The 16,903-nt window shown below is 38.4% G+C and overlaps 1 pseudogene; it reads left to right on the top strand.

The window, feature by feature from the left end:
* The first annotated feature begins 429 nt into the window (after window positions 1-429).
* Window positions 430-2,880, top strand: LOC141521918 (bridging integrator 3 pseudogene; annotated as a pseudogene).
* Window positions 2,881-16,903: the final 14,023 nt, after the last annotated feature.

Below are 16,903 nucleotides of genomic sequence, written 5' to 3'. Positions count from 1 at the left end.
CCACAAAGTGTTTCAGAGAGCCCCTAGAGTCCAAGTCCAAAAATTAGAGTCAATAATCATCAACAACCCCAAGATCACACCACTTTTTAATTCTTCCTTATTAGGTCCTGATTTGGGGGGTCAGATTCCCTGGGGCTTAAATGTGCCTGTGGAGATATTTTGTGTGGTGATGCTAATAAGCTATTGTCCCAAAGGCATCTCAAAGGATCCATACACTAAAATCCCTTTCCATTGATCAACTTCTTGGACAGGATTTCTCTTTCTTCCTTTCTTTTTTTGGTTTTTTTCAAGGCTATGGGCTGGAGACGGCCCGAATCTGGAAGTGGCTGTGTCAAAGCGGGCTGAGGCCTGGGCTGGGAGCCGCAAGGTGCGGTGCGGATGCTGGGGCCGCCACCATGAGCTGGTGGAGAGAGATTTTGAAAGAGAATATGGAAAACTCCAACAGCTGGAAGATCAGACCAAGAAGCTGCAGAAGGACCCAAAGAAGAGCACTGATGCAGATCTAGCCATGTCCAAATCAGCTGTGAGGATATCTTCTGATCTCCTCTCCAAACCCTTTTGTGATCAAGACCAGTTTTTCAACATGGTGACTGCACTCGATACAGCTATGAAACGGATGGATGCCTTCAACCAGGAAAAGGTAAATCAGATCCAAAAGACAGTGATTGAACCCTTAAAAAAGTTTGGTAGTGTCTTCCCCAGCCTCAACATGGCAGTGAAGAGACAGGAACAGGCCCTACAGGACAACAAACGATTGCAGTCCAAGGTGGAAAAGTATGAGGAAAAGGAAAAAACAGGACCAGTCCTAGCCAAACTCCACCAGGTACGAGAAGAGCTCCGACCTGTGAAAGACGATTTTGAAGCCAAGAACAGACAACTCCTGGAGGAGATGCCTCGTTTCTACAGCAGCACCTTGATTACTTCCAGCCAAGTTTTGAGTCTCTGATCTGGGCACAGGTTGTATACTATACTGAGATGCACAAGATCTTCAGAGACTTAACCCATACTGATGAGCAGAGGGAGCAGGAGAATGAGGCAAAGCTGAGCGAGCTCCGAGCCCTCTCCATTGTGGCTGATGACTGAACTCTACACCGAATCCCCCCCTGGGGCAGAGATCCTCATGCCATAGCCACTGTCAGACCCAGTAAAGCCAACTCTGTGGTGAAGGACAGTAGCTACGTGACCTATTGGCAAAGGGAGGAAAGACAGCATCTGCTTCCTTTCACTTACCCTTTGACCAAGTCTAACCCTCTTATGGGAGAGCCCCCCCACACACACACACACCCTCTAGTTGCAGTTGGTCTCATTTTAGTGCCATGCTCCAAGCAAGTTACTGCCTCCTTTGGAGAGGGACACTAAAAGACAGTGAAACTGGATAATTAGTATAAAAGGAACAGCCATGAGAGCTTTTATTTCCAAGTGGTGCGCCATATAGCTGTTTCCTGCCTCAGTCTAGAGCAGAAGGTAACAAGTCCAACAGCAACAAGTATGGACCAGTCAGCTCAGACTGGGCTATAACACTGAAGTCTTCAAGTCAGGAGATTTTTGGATTTTAGGCCATCTTATCTAGAATACACTGATTTGTCTTACTGTCTTGCCTCAGTACTCTAGCCTTGCTTCTGGTGGTGAACCTTTCACCTCACATGTCATTTTGCTGAGGTAGAGATAAGGTGATAACTTGAAGGGACAAACCAAAGCTGTTGCCTTGATCTGCCCAGGTAATGGCAAAGGAATTTGTCCCAGCTTCCAAGTGTTAAGAAAAAGCTAGTTTGTCTTCATCCTGTGCCTCAATCAAGCAAAGAGTTCTAAGTTTTCCACTGGAGATAACTTGGGGTCTGAAAACTAGTTTAAAATGTAAATTTAATGCTGTTTTTCTATTCATCTGTCAACTCAGGAGCTCCATGGAAAGAGCAAAAATTCTGAGCTTCCCTGACTTCAATACTGGGTATTATATTTTTTCAAGGAAACTTAAAATAAAGCCTACACATATCAAGGCTATGGGGTTAAGGGACTTGCCCAAGGTCACATACCTAGGTAATTATTAAGAGTCTAAGGTGGGGGCAGCTAGGTGGCACAGTGGATAAAGCACCAGCCCTGGAGTCAGGAGTACCTGGGTTCAAATCCAGTCTCAGACACTTAATAATTACCTAGCTGTGTGGCCTTGGGCAAGCCACTTAACCCCATTTGCCTTGCAAAAAGAACCTAAAAAGAGTCTAAGGTCAAATTTGAACTCAGGTCCTCCTGATTCCAGGGTTGATGCTCTATCCACTGCTACCTAGCTGCCCCTTGGACAGGATTTCAACAGGAATATTTTCAAGCACAGTGCATCTGCCAACACCTTTCTTTTTACCTAAGGATGCATTTGACTTGACCCCACAAATCAATCCATCCCTCACTATCCTTTCCAATGCTGTCTGTTCCTTTACTTTTTTGCATTTATCACAACATCAATTCAAGTCAACAGTACTTATTAAGAGCTTACTCTGTTCAGGAACTGTGCTAATGACTACAGACACAAATAAAAGTAAAAAAAGCAAGATGGACCCTGTAGTTGAGGGGGTTACAATCTAATGGTAGAGGAGATACATTAAAGGGAACTGAAAGGAGAGTTCAGAGGGAAGAAAGGAGGTATCTACCCAAATAAAGTCAGATCTAAATAATTGGGAAAATGTCAATTGCTCATGGTTAAGTTGAGCTAATATAATAAAAATGACAATTCTACCCATATTAAATTATTTGTTCAGGGCGGAGCCAAGATGGAGGGATCCAGTCTTAGGAGCTCTCTGATAAAAACTCATAAACTAAGGACTCTAACTAAACTTTCGAGAGACAGAACCCACAAAGGGATCCAGTGAGGCAGTTCTCCTACTCAAGGTAACCTGGAAAAGAGCAGAAAGGCTCTGCTCCCCGGGGTCGGAGAGGCGGCCCACCAGAGGGGTGGCCCACAAGAGCCAAAGAACCTCAGCCTCCCGGAGGCAGCCCCAGGGCGCTCACAGCAGCGGGGGAGTCTCCTGAGCTGCACCCCAGGAACATGGGGCACAAAGTGGGGGAACAGCGGGGGACCTCTGCCAGCCCTCAGGGCACACAGCAAGCAGCATCATCTTTCCCCAGCCCTGATCCAGGAAACAGAAGCAGGCGGAGCTGGTAAGCAGGAGCCCCCAGGGCATGAGCCCATTGAGCTGAGGGAGGGGAATGAAGAGAGACTGCAGAGCTCTGTCCTCTGCCCCTGAACAGGACTGGGGCTCTGACCACATTCAGATCCTGACCACAGTCTAAGCCCCCCCATAGAACAGCAGCCCCCCCCCCCCACATCAGCCCCTTGGCAGAGGGGGGTGCTTATGGTCATTCACAGACCAGGAGGGAGGACAGAACCTCACACACTGAGACCCTTGTGGGAGTGTCCCAAAAGCTCAAGAAACACCCCAAACCAGGCCCAAGCTGGGAAAATGAGCAAGCAGAGAAACAAAAAGAAGACTATTGAGAAATATTTTGCAAATGAGCCCAAGAAGGACCAAAATACTCAGTCTGAAGATGAGGAAGCACAAGCTCTTGCATCTAAAAACTCCAAGAAAAATGACACTGATAATACTCATATGAAGTTTCTCAGTTAATAGAGCAGGTAGAGAGAGCTTTTATAGTTGAAGCACAGGAGAAAGCTGAATTCGAAGATAAAATATGGTGTAAAAATGGAGTCAATAAAAAAAAGGGAAATGGAATGGGAGAAAGAAAAAGGAGGGGGGGAATAGTCCAAGATATTTCACGTAAGATTTTTTTTTATTACAATGAGCTATTGCAATGATATGGAAGGGGGGAGGCAAGGGGGAATGAGGGAACCTTTGCTCTCATCAGAGATGGCTAGGAGAGGAAACAGCAAATATACTCAATGGGGTATAGACAACTGGAGTAAGAAGGAGGGGGGAGCAGGGGGAAGGGGTGGGGATGTGAATAAAGGAGGAGAGGATGGACCATGGAGGGAGAGTGGCCAGATATAACACGTTTTCTTTCTTCTTGCAAGGGGCTGGGAATGGAAGGCCTGCCCAGGACCACAGGGACAGGTGGATTTGGGCCTAAGGGGTGGTATGGGGGCTCAGGGCTTCTTGGCCCCAGGACCAGGGATCTATCTGCTGCGCCACTCAGCTACCCTACAGCAGAGTCATAGTGAAAGGAGAGAGAAAATAGAGTACATGGTAGTGGAGAAATAAGAAAGGAGGGAGTTGCGATCAGCAATGGCAATGGTGGAAAAATATGGAAATAACTTTTGTGATGGACTTATCATAAAGAATGAGATCCACCCATGACAGAGTTGTTGGTGTTGGAACAAAGACTCAAGCACATTTTTTGTTATGATTATTTGGGGGAGGGTGCAGGGCAAGTAGGGCTGGATGGCCTGCCTGGGGCCACATAGCAGGGTGACCTTTGGGTATCTGGGGCCGGATTTGGACCCAGGTGCTCCTGGCCCAAGGGCCAATGCTCTGTCTATCACCCAGCCACCCCTACTATTATTACTATTTTATTTTATTTTGGGTCTTTTTTCTTTTTTTTTTTTTTGGTTTTTGCAGGGCAGTGGGGATCGGGTGGCTTGCATGTCACATGGCTGGGTGATTGATGGGTTTACGAGGCTGGATGTGGACTCGGGTGCTCGTGGCTCCAGGGCTGTTCCTTCATCCATTGCGCCACCTGGCCATACCTACAATTAGTACTATTATTATATTTTTATTTTAATTTTTTTCCTCTCCCCTTTACTTTTTTCGCCCAAACAAGTCTATCTATATTCATGGGGGGGAGGGGTATTTTGTTTACTTGTAAACAAGAATATTTTATTAATGTAAAAAAAACATTTGTACAAAATGAGAATAAAAAAATAAATTAAAAAAAAAGAAAAAATCAACTGGAAAATTTGGGGGAGACAATACCTTGCAACAAGAAAACAAAACCTTAGAAAGTACAATTGGACAAACACAAAAGGAGAATAAATCTCTCAGATTATCAACTGGACAATTACAAAATGAGAATAATTCTCTCAGATCCTCAAATGAGCAAATGCAAAAAGAAATTAATTCTCTCAAAACCTCAATTGGTCAAATGGAAAGCTCTTTCAAAAGTAGAATCAACCAATTGGAAAAGGATAATGAAGAAAACTCCTCCCCCCAAAAAATAATGAAATCTACAGAAACTAATGACTCCAGGAGACAGCAAGAGTCAGTTAAACAAAATCAAAAAAATAGAAAAAATAGAAGCAAATGTGAAATACCTCATCAACAAAACCACTGACCTCGAGAATAGATCGAGGAGGGGAAACCTGAAAATTATAGGACTTCCTAAAAACATTGAAGAGAAAAAAAGCCTGGACTTAATATTACAGGATCTAGTGATGGAAAACTGCCCTGACATCATGGAATCGGAGGGCAAAGTAGTTATTGAAAGAGTACATCGATCCCCACCAGAAAAAGATCCTAAAAGGAAAACACCAAGGAATGTTATGGCCAAACTCCAGAACTATCAGATAAAAGAGAAAATCCTGCAAGCAGCCAGAAAGAAACAATTTAAATATCAAGGAGCCACAGTAAGGATCACGCAGGACCTGGCTGCATCGAAGGGCCTGGAACGAGATATTTTGAAGAGCACGGGAGCTTGGAATGCAGCCAAGAATCTACTTTCCTGCAAAGCTGAGCCTTCTCTTCCAGGGAAAAAGATGGACATTTAACAAAATGGAAGAATTCCAAAAATTTCTGATGAAAAGACCAGAGCTAAACAGAAAATTTGGACATCAAACAGGCGGTTCAAGAGACACATGAAAAGGTAAAAAAAAAGGGGGGGAGGAAAAAGGAAAAAAATGCAATCCAGCAAGTTGAAACTGGCTATATCCCAGCATGGGGGAGGGGGTAGAGACTCTCATAAATCCTGAGAAATGTAACTCTAACAGAGAGAATATACCTAGCCAGAAATGATGGACATCCATGACCTATCCATGAGACTGATATCTAATGGGATGTAACTGGCTTTAACTGCACTGGGGAGAAAGACTCTAATGACTCTCAGGAATTTGGACTTTATTCAACAGAATATACTGAACTAGAAGGGACAGACACTCTGAATTTTCTATGACTTAGATAGAATGATCTAAAAAAAAATACACTACCTCCCTAAAAAGGGGGACAGGAAAGAGACGGCAGGAGGGAGGGGATTGAATGGGACAAATCTCATTACACTAAGAGGTCCAAAATACCTATGGTAATACGGGGAAGAAGGGAGTAGAGGAGAAATACCTGAATCTTCGTCTCATCAGACTTGGCTTAAAGTCAACCTACACATACTCAGTTAACTTATAAAACATCTAACCTTTCAAGAAGTAAAAGGGGAAAAGGGGAGGAGGGACAGAGAAAGGGAAGGGGAGTGGAGGAAATAAGGGGAAATAACAAAAGGAAGGGAAGGGAACAGGGAAAGGGGAAAGAAAGGGGAGGGTGTGATATAGGAGGGCAAACACACTGAAGGGGGTGGTATTCAAAAACAAAATACTGGGGAATATGGATAAAAGGGGGGGGAGAAGGGGGAAAAATACAAACAGAGGGAAGATAGCACAGAGGGCAATAAAGAATTAGTAATCATAACCTTGAATGTGAATGGGATGAACTCTCCCTTAAAACGTAAGCAAATAGCAGAGTGTATTAAAAGCCAGAATCCTACAATATACTGCTTACAAGAAACTCATTTGAAGCAGAGAGATACATATAGAGTAAATGTAAAAGGTTGGAGCAAAATATATTTTGCTTCAGCTGAAGTAAAAAAAGCAGGGGTAGCAATCCTTATCTCAGACAAAGCAGCAGCAAAAATAGATAGCGTTAAAAGAGATAAGGAAGGAAACTTTATCCTCCTAAAAGGTACCATAGACAATAAAGTCATTTCAATATTGAATATATATGCACCCAGTGGGACAGCACCCAAATTCTTAGAGGAGAAGCTGAAAGAATTACAGGAAGACATAGACAGCAAAACTCTACTAGTAGGAGACCTCAACCTCTGGCTATCAGATTTAGATAAATCAAATCATAAAACAAACAAGAAAGAAATTAGGGAGGTAAATAGATTGTTAGAAAAATTAGATATGGTAGACTTATGGAGGAAACTAAATGGGGATAGGAAGGAACATACCTTTTTCTCTGCAGTACATGGAACTTATACAAAAATTGACCATGTACTAGGACATAAAAACCTAATGATCAACTGCAGAAAGGCAGAAATAGTGAATACATCTTTCTCAGATCACAATGCAATAAAAGTCATATGCAATACTGGGCCAAGGAGATATAGACCCAGAGCAAATTGGAAACTGAATAACCTCATCTTAAAAAATGAGTGGACCAAAAAACAAATTATAGAAAGAATTAACCATTTTATCCTAGATAATGATAATAATGAAACAACATACCAAAACCTATGGGATTCATTCAAAGCAACTCTCAGGGGTTATATTATAGCTCTAAATGCTTATATGAATAAATTGGAGAAAGAGGAAATCAATGAACTAAACATGCAACTAAAAAAATTAGAGAAAGAACATATCAAAAATCCCCAATCAAATACCAAATTAGAAATTTTAAAAATTAAAAGAGAAATTAATAAAATTGAAAGCAAAAAAACTATTGAATTAATAAAACCAAAAGTTGGTATTATGAAAAAACCAATAAAATTGATAAACCTCTGGTCAGTTTGATTAAAAAAAAAGAAAGAAGAAAACCAAATTGCCAGTATTATAAATGAAAAAGGTGAACTCACCACCAATGAGGAGGAAATTAAAGTAATAATTCAAAATTATTTTGCCCAACTTTATGCCAATAAATATGATAATCTAAGTGAAATGGATGAATATTTACAAAAATATAAGTTGCCCAGGTTAAATGAAGAAAACATTAAATACCTGAACAACCCTATCTCAGAAAAAGAAATTCAACAAGCCATTAGTGAACTCCCTAAAAAAAAATCTCCAGGGCCTGATGGATTCACAAGTGAATTCTACCAAACATTTAAGGAACAATTGGTTCCAATCCTATATAAACTCTTTGGAAAAATAGGGAAACATGGAACTCTGCCTAACTCTTTCTATGAAACCAATATGGTACTGTTACCTAAACCAGGAAGAGTTAAAACAGAGAAAGAAAATTATAGACCTATTTCCCTGATTGAATATAGATGTGAAAATCCTAAATAAAATCTTAGCAAAACGACTACAAAAAGTCATCACTAGGATAATACATTATGATCAAGTAGGATTTATTCCAGGAATGCAGGGTTGGTTCAATATTAGGAAAACTGTTAGTATACTCAATTATATCAATAACAAACCTATCAGAAACCATATGATCATATCAATAGATGCTGAAAAAGCTTTTGACAAAATACAGCATCCATTCTTATTAAAAACACCAGAGAGTGTAGGAATAAATGGACTGTTCCTTAAAATAATTAGCAGTATCTATCTGAAACCATCAACAAGCATTATACTCAATGGGGAGAGGCTAGAGGCATTCCCAATAAGATCAGGGGTTAAACAAGGGTGCCCATTATCACCACTACTATTCAATATTGTATTAGAAATGTTAGCATCAGCAATTAGAGAAGAAAAAGAAATTGAAGGAATTAGAATTGGGAAGGAAGAGACAAAACTCTCACTATTCGCAGATGACATGATGGTCTACCTAGAGAATCCCAAGAAATCATCTAAAAAATTACTGGAGACAATTAGCAATTTTAGCAAAGTTGCAGGTTATAAAATCAACCCCCATAAATCCTCAACTTTCCTATATGTGACTAGCAAGAAACAGCAGGAAGAGCTAGAAAGAGAAATTCCATTCAAAGTAACCTCAGACAGTGTAAAATACTTGGGAGTCTATTTGCGAAGACAGACTCAATCTTTTTGAAAACAATTATAAAACACTTCTCACACAAATTAAATCAGATTTAAATAACTGGGTAAATATCAACTGCTCATGGATAGGTAGAGCTAATAATAAAAATAACAATTCTACCAAAACTAAACTATCTGTTTAGTGCCCTACCAATCAAAATTCCAAAAAATTACTTTAATGAGCTAGAAACAATTGTAAGTAAATTCATATGGAGAAATAAAAAGTCAAGAATTGCCAGGAGCTTAATGAAAAAACAATGCAAACGAAGGTGGCTTAGCAGTACTCAATCTAAAATTATATTATAAAGCATCAGTCATCAAAACTGTTTGGTATTGGCTAAGAAATAGAGTGGTGGACCAGTGGAATAGACTAGGTGTAAAAAGCAGGAGAGGATTATAGTAATCTGCTATTTGATAAACCCAAAGAGTCAGGCCACCAGGATAAAAACTCCCTCTTTGATAAAAACCGCTGGGATAATTGGAAGTTAGTATGGAAGAAACTTAGATTAGACCAACACCTCATACCCTTTACCAAGATAAGATCCAAATGGTTACAGGACATAGACATAAAAAACAATACTATAAGCAAATTAGAAGATCAAGGACTAGTCTACCTGTCAGATCTATGGAAAGGGGAACAATTTATGACTAAGGAAGAGTTGGAGAACATCACTAAAAACCAATTAGATGATTTCGATTACATTAAATTAAAAAGTTTTTGCACAGATAAAACCAATGTAATCAAGATCAAAAGAAAAGTAGTAAATTGGGAAACAATCTTTACAACTAATGATTCTGACAAAGGACTCATTTCTAAAATATACAGAGAACTGAGTCATATTTTTAAAACAAAAAGCCATTCCCCAATTGACAAATGGTCAAAGGATATGCAAAGGCAATTTACAGATGAGGAGATCAAAGCAATCCATAGCCATATGAAAAAATGCTCTAAATCATTAGTTATTAGAGAAATGCAAATTAAAGCTTCTCTGAGGTACCACCTCACACCTCTCAGATTGGACAATATGACCAGGAAGGATAATGATCATTGTTGGAAGGGTTGTGGGAAATCTGGGACACTATTACACTGCTGGTGGAGCTGTGAACTCATCCAACCCTTCTGGAGAGCTATTTGGAACTATGCCCAAAGGGAAACAAAAATGTGCATACCCTTTGACCCAGCAATACCACTACTGGGTCTATACCCTGAAGAGATGATGAAAAAGGGTAAAAACATTACTTGTACAAAAATATTTATAGCAGCCCTGTTTGTGGTGGCAAAGAATTGGAAATCCAGTAAATGTCCTTCAATTGGGGAATGGTTTAGCAAACTGTGGTATATGTATGTCATGGAACACTATTGTTCTATTAGAAACCAGGAGGGACGGGATTTCAGGGAAACCCTGGAGGGATTTGCATGAACTGATGCTGAGTGAGATGAGCAGAACCAGTAAAACACTGTACACCCTAACAGCAACATGGGAGTGATGTTCAACCTTGAAGGACTTGCTCATTCCATCAGTGGGAATTGGGAACAATTTTTGGCTGTCTGCAAAGGAGAGTACTATCTGTATCCAGATAAGGAGCTGTGGAGTTTGAACAAAGTACAAGGACTATTCCCTTTAATTCGGAAAAAAAAAAAAAAAACAGATGTCTTATGGTTTGATCTGGTTACCTCTGAGAATTCTGTTCTCTTTAAGGATATGATTTCTCTCTCATCACACCCAATTTGGATCGAGGTACAACATGGAAACAAAGTAAAGACTGACGGAGTGCTATCTGTGGGGTGGGGGTGGGGGGAGGGAAGCAAGATTGGGGGAAAACTAAAACTCAAATAATATCTTTAATAAAAATTTTTAAAAAATTAGAAAACAAAAAAATAAATAAATAAAATTATTTGTTCAGTGCCATAACAACCAAACTACCAAATAATTATTTTACCAAGCTAGAAAAAATAGTAACAAAATTCATCTGGAGCAGCAAAAGGTCAAGAATAGTAAGGGAACTGATAAAAAAAGTATAGGAAGGTAGCCTAGCTCTACTAGATCTAAAACTATACTGTAAAGCAGCAGTCTTCAAAAACTGTCTGGTACTGGTTAAGAAATAGAATAATGGATCAGTGTATTAGGATAGGTTCAAAAGAAACAGTGGTAAATGACAATAGTAATCTACTGTTTGACAAACCCAAAGACATTAGCTTCTGGGATAAGGACTCACCTTTTGACAACAATTCTTGGAAAAACTGGAAAATAGTATGGTAAAAACTAGTCATAGACCCACATCTCACACCCTATACCAAAATAAGGTCAAAATAGATACAGGATTTAGACATAAAGGGTGACACCACAGAAATTAATAGACCAACTCTGATATTTCTAAAATAAATAAATAGAGAACTCCATTAAATTTAAAAGGTTGCAAGTCATTCCCCAATTGATAAATAGCCAAAGGATAGGAAGATTATTTTCAAATGAAGAAATTTAAGCTATATATATATATATATATATATATATATATATATATATAATCATATGAAAAAATGCTCCAAATCATTGTTGATTAGAGAAATGAAAATTAAAACAATTCTGAGGAATCACCTCACACTATCAGATTGGTAAGATGAGAGAAAGGGAAAATGATCAATGTTGGCGATGTTGTGGGAGGATTGGGATATTAATGTATTGTTGGTGGAGTTGTGAACTGATCCAACAATTCTGGAGAGCAATATGGAACTATGCCCAAAGTGCAATAAAACTGGTCATACCCTTTGACCCAGCAATTCCAGTTCTAGGCCTATATCCAGAAGAAATCATAAAAAATGGAAAAAAATCCACATGTTCCAAAATATTCATAGCAGTCTTTTTATAGTGTCAAAGTGAAAAGTCCTTTGACTTTTCCTTTTGGGCAGCCGGATCCTACCTTTCCAAGGTCTTCATGGTGCCAGACACAACCCGCATGTTCAATAATGAGAGTTCAACCGGGAGAGATGCATAACAGGTTTTATTAACAGGACTCTACATCATCTCTCCACATCTCTCCACCTCACATAGTTGAGTAAGGGTATATATAAACCTAGTCCCCCATTATCAGCATTCCTTATCTCCAGGCACAGTGAAAGAGTAACAGGCATGCCACAAAAGGTATGTATCCTGGCTTAAACAGGATGAGGATGAAAGGCAGAGAGATAAGGACCAAAGCTCCTTCCTGAGAATCTTCAACAAGATAGGGATGAAAGGCAGAGAACAAACAGAGAGAAGGGCCAGAGCTCCTTCCTGAGTTCAGAGCACTCTGATATGGTCATTCCTGTTGTCCTCGGTCTCATGACTCTCAGGATGAACTCTTCATGGCCACGTACTCTATTAACTCCTTACAATTCCCTTTCTTGTTTAAGCGTGAAGCGCCCTATAGATTCCCAGAAAAGGGTTGTCTCGGAGGATGGACAAAAACATCAGTCAAAACCCTTCTTACGCATGAGATGAGGACTTGCATCACAAGGGGCACACAGAAGCAAAATAATAAAAGTCCAATACCAAACAATATATAAGATAATACATGCAACAGACCACTAGATTGAGTATGAAAGAACTGAATCAGTTTATCTGAAACCTGATTAGGTTGTAAATCAGAATCTGCTGCCTGGTCAATATAATCAGCTATTTGGGCTAATTTTGACAATTCTAGTGTAACATTTTCCATACTCAATCCATGTAGCTGGGCTCTAATAACATTCCATTCAACTTGAGATTCATTATATCGTGCTTTGGTCAAACAATATTGATTATATCTATAATCACATTGTAACCTTTGTTGTAATTCCAAATATTGTACTTCTCCCAAAAACATAGTGCCTTTCTGCAATTGATAAAATGCTTTATAAAATTGCTCATCTGCCTGAAGTTGGTGTTTAAATCCCACTGAAACATTTTGCATTAATTCTTGTAATCCCTGTGCTTCAACTATTTGATTCTGAATATTAGATACTGATATAACAAGGGCTGTAGAGGCCACAATGGCTTCTACCAGTAATGTAATGCCCAAAATAACACAAGAAATACATCTTCTGTTTCTCTGTTGAAAGGGTAATATTTTCTCATTAATTGTCTTAAAAATATGATCACTATGTATTCTATACCAATTTTTTGTTTTTACAATAGTAAATGCATAATGTGGTCATGTTACTTTTCTACCTACAGCAAATTTAGGGCATATGCAGGTCCTTACTAAACAATTTATACAGGTTAAATTGAACACCCCATCAGAATATTTAGTTAATGTAATATTAGATTTTCCTTCTATTAAAAATGTATATTCCTCACACAAGTATACCCTAGCACTAATAGTGATATTACTAGTTATATTTTTCCTTATATCAATATTAACCAATTCAGGCATTCCTTGCACAGTATGTCCCCCAACCGATGCAACAAGTTTTTCTATCCCTTTTACCTCTATTCCAGATCCATGTATATATAGCAGTAGAGGATAGTTTACTGCTCCTCTATCTTGCATGTCTCTTGTGGTATTATGACAAGATATTAAATATTCTGTATAATTCATAAAGTCTAAAGGTACTTTGATGCAGTGATGAGTATGACAATATTTAAAGGTCATGAAACCAGGATAATGATACATAAGTGACAAATTATGAGAAAGAATAGAATTACAAGAAGACCTTAACCTGTTCCCTTGATATTGTTTAGTTTCATTCAAAGGTATCTCAGTACTATTTAATCTCCATGTATATAAGTGATATTTTCTGGTGTCAATTTGTATAGAATTCCTATTTGTTTTTACAGCAATATCCCCCAAATACATCCTTCCATCCACAATCTGAGTACACCATCTATCAGCAGGTATGATACTTTTAGTGTAATTCCATTCAGTGCTCAACCAGATTCCTCCCATTTGTTTCTGGAAGCACACAGGAAATCCTTTAATCAATCCCATGAAAGTCATTGTTTTGTTAAAGTTCTGTATGGATTCATTACTTGTTATTTCTTTAACACTCCCTTCATCGTATGTGCAAGAAAGATTTCCACATAAAATAAATTCTGGCATAGTATCTGTCCAGGATAGTGCTTTCAGACATGGTGGAGATAGAATGAAAGCCCATCAATGATCAGTCATATCAGCCTTTCCTACAGTTAACAAGTACATCATCATAAATGTTCTTATGAGTATCTTTAATTGTCTTTTATGAGCATGATTCTTTCTTCCTCTCTTGCCTTCTCTTTTGTCTATTCTTCCTCAGTTTCCACATTTCTTGTTCTTTTTTGCAGGAACCCATTTGTGTCCATGATCTGTGGAAACACAAAGAAAACCTGGACCCCATATTAATACTCTATAAGGTCCAGACCACGAGCCATTGAGCTCCTTTACCAATACCATAGATTTATTTTCAGAATTATTGTAAAGTATTTTCTTTCCAATTGTTTCTTAATTTGCATAAAACGCCTCATGGCTGAAGACAAATCGTCCAATTTAGAAATTTGTAAAAAAAATGTATGTATATATTGCTTTGTCTAGAATTCCTTGTGATAGACATCCTCTTCCCCTTTCTTGTTTAGTGAGGATCGCCTTAATAGTTCTGTTATCACGTTCCACTATAGCCTGACCTGTAGGATTGTAAGGAATTCCAGTGACATACTTTATTCCCTAAAACTTTTAAAATACAAAAAATTCTTAAGACCAATTGTTGCTAAAAAATCCCTTCTTGGGGCAGCTAGGTGGCACAGTGGATAAAGCACTGGCCCTGGAGTCAGGAGTACCTGGGTTCAAATCCAGCCTCAGACACATAATAATTACCTAGCTGTGTGGCCTTGGGCAAGCCACTTAACCCCATTGCCTAGCAAAAACCTAAAAAAAAAAACCCACAAAAATCCCTTCTTATGACTACAAGATTTTCTTCATACTTCTCTTAAATTCCAAAAGTCATATTCAAATTAGTTTTAAATTGTTTTCTTTTCAAAAGCCTAAAAAGTTTACAAATTCTTCTTATCTTTATCAGTGCAATACTAACTTCTCATTGCTCTCACTTATAAGAACTTTCTACCTTTACTGACCAACATTTCTTAATATTAGAACATTCTATATTCTGGGAATTAGAGATTCCCCACAATCTGAGATATCAAAGTGTATGTAGTAATTCTTTACCTTTACTGTTTATCATTACTCACTCCAGATTCTTCCCAAACACATGATCCACATTCCAATCACTGTAAAATATTAACTTCCTCTTGTTTAGTTCTAAAGCTAACTCACAAGTCTGTCCTGACTCCCGTGACTCTGGAGAGCCCATAAAATATCAGAATCCAGACTCAAACATATTCTTTACAAACCCCTTAATTCAATTTACATGTATCTTTAGATTAGCACATTATAGGATCAATAATAACATAATAAAATTAACATTTACCTAGCAATTGCTTTCATGTCAAACTTTTCACTTTATGGGGTTTATTATTTTTCTAATCAATTCATTGCCAAACATTGCAAAAAAAGTACCAAGTTAATGCAATTTTAAATCACCCCAACCTCATATAAACACATATCTCCCTATAGACTTACAGTTCTATACTTTCTTCTTTTCTTATAATGATTTGTAGATCATTTTCCGAAGTTAACCCTGCTCAAACCTTCTGTCTACATACTTTTACCACTTTCCATACTTAACAAATGTTTCAAAAGAAACCCCAATTGTCTCTAAGTCTGGATTTTCTTTCCAGTACTTTCAGAATCTCTTACTCAAACTATACAACTCACATTTTCCACCATTCCTTTTCATTAGCTCTTCTTGACTTTAATTCATATTATTCCAAACTAGAGTAACATGCCTTATACAGCTATATAAACTACAGCTATGATTCCACTTTTTCTTTCTTTTTTTTTTTTTTGCAAGGCAAATGGGGTTAAGTGGCTTGCCCAAGGCCACACAACTAGGTAATTATTAAGTGTCTGAGACCGGATTTGAACCCAGGTACTCCTGACTCCAAGGCCGGTGCTTTATCCACTAGGACACCTAATGATTCCACTTTTCACAATGCATTTTTCATTCCAAGGTTTTAATATTTAACATTTCTTGATCACAACTCCTAAGATCCTGGAGAAGGCAGTCGTTCAAAAATCCCTTAGCCTAATTAGAATATTCCCTGCCCCCCCCTTTTTCAAATAGAGTAAACTGAATAACTTTTATAGAGAGAGACCATGGGGGGGAGTGGTCTTCTATTCTTCAACCCTTACATGTCTCATAATTTTCTATAATAACTAACAATATCTGAATCTATATTTATAAACTCCTGAAGCTCTAATGATGCCCTATCATTCTGGAAAGAAGATTAATTATTTAGTTTCCCCTATACAGGTATTTTGGTAACCATATTATACACTTTAGGATTAATGTGATTCTGTGACTCTTGTCTTTCTGAAATTTATTTTTTCTATTTTCAAATTAAAATAGCATTTCTTTCTATGATTTCTTTGCTTGACATATTTGGTAATATTTACTGTTTCTTTAACTTCAAAATAAGGTCCTTTTTAACACTTACTTTACTAATTCTTCCTGAAGTAGCTCTCCCTCCTGAAAGTGGGAGGGAGGGGGAAACACTCCCAGCAGCACAGAATCAAGGAGAATGGGAAAGAGAAGGGAACATAAACAAGGAGTGGGGAGGAGCCCTTCTCATAATAGTAAAATAACAGGATGAGTAGTTTAGCCTCAGTCAATTTAACACCAAAATCCATTCCTTTTTTAAAAATATAAACAAAAAAAAAATCCCTCTTGGAAGTGCTCAAGAGGAGGGGGGTCAGATTACTCACAGAAAGCAGGCTCAAGGGGAGAGCCAGTGAGGGCATTAGATGCCAAAATAACAAAGAGCAGCAATTTGAATGAGGCAATCCAAGGACAATTTTAGGGGAACTTTTCTCCCCATCTAGAAAATCAATAGAAGAACCCGAACACACAAGTAAAAAGACAATCTAAACACATAAAGACAGATGAGGCACAAG

Source organism: Macrotis lagotis, chromosome 1, assembly GCF_037893015.1.
Source record: "Macrotis lagotis isolate mMagLag1 chromosome 1, bilby.v1.9.chrom.fasta, whole genome shotgun sequence".
In the NCBI taxonomy this organism is placed as follows: Eukaryota; Metazoa; Chordata; class Mammalia; order Peramelemorphia; family Peramelidae; genus Macrotis; species Macrotis lagotis.
The sequence above is the reverse complement of the archived record's forward strand: the minus strand, read 5'-3'. Positions and strand labels throughout refer to the sequence as shown.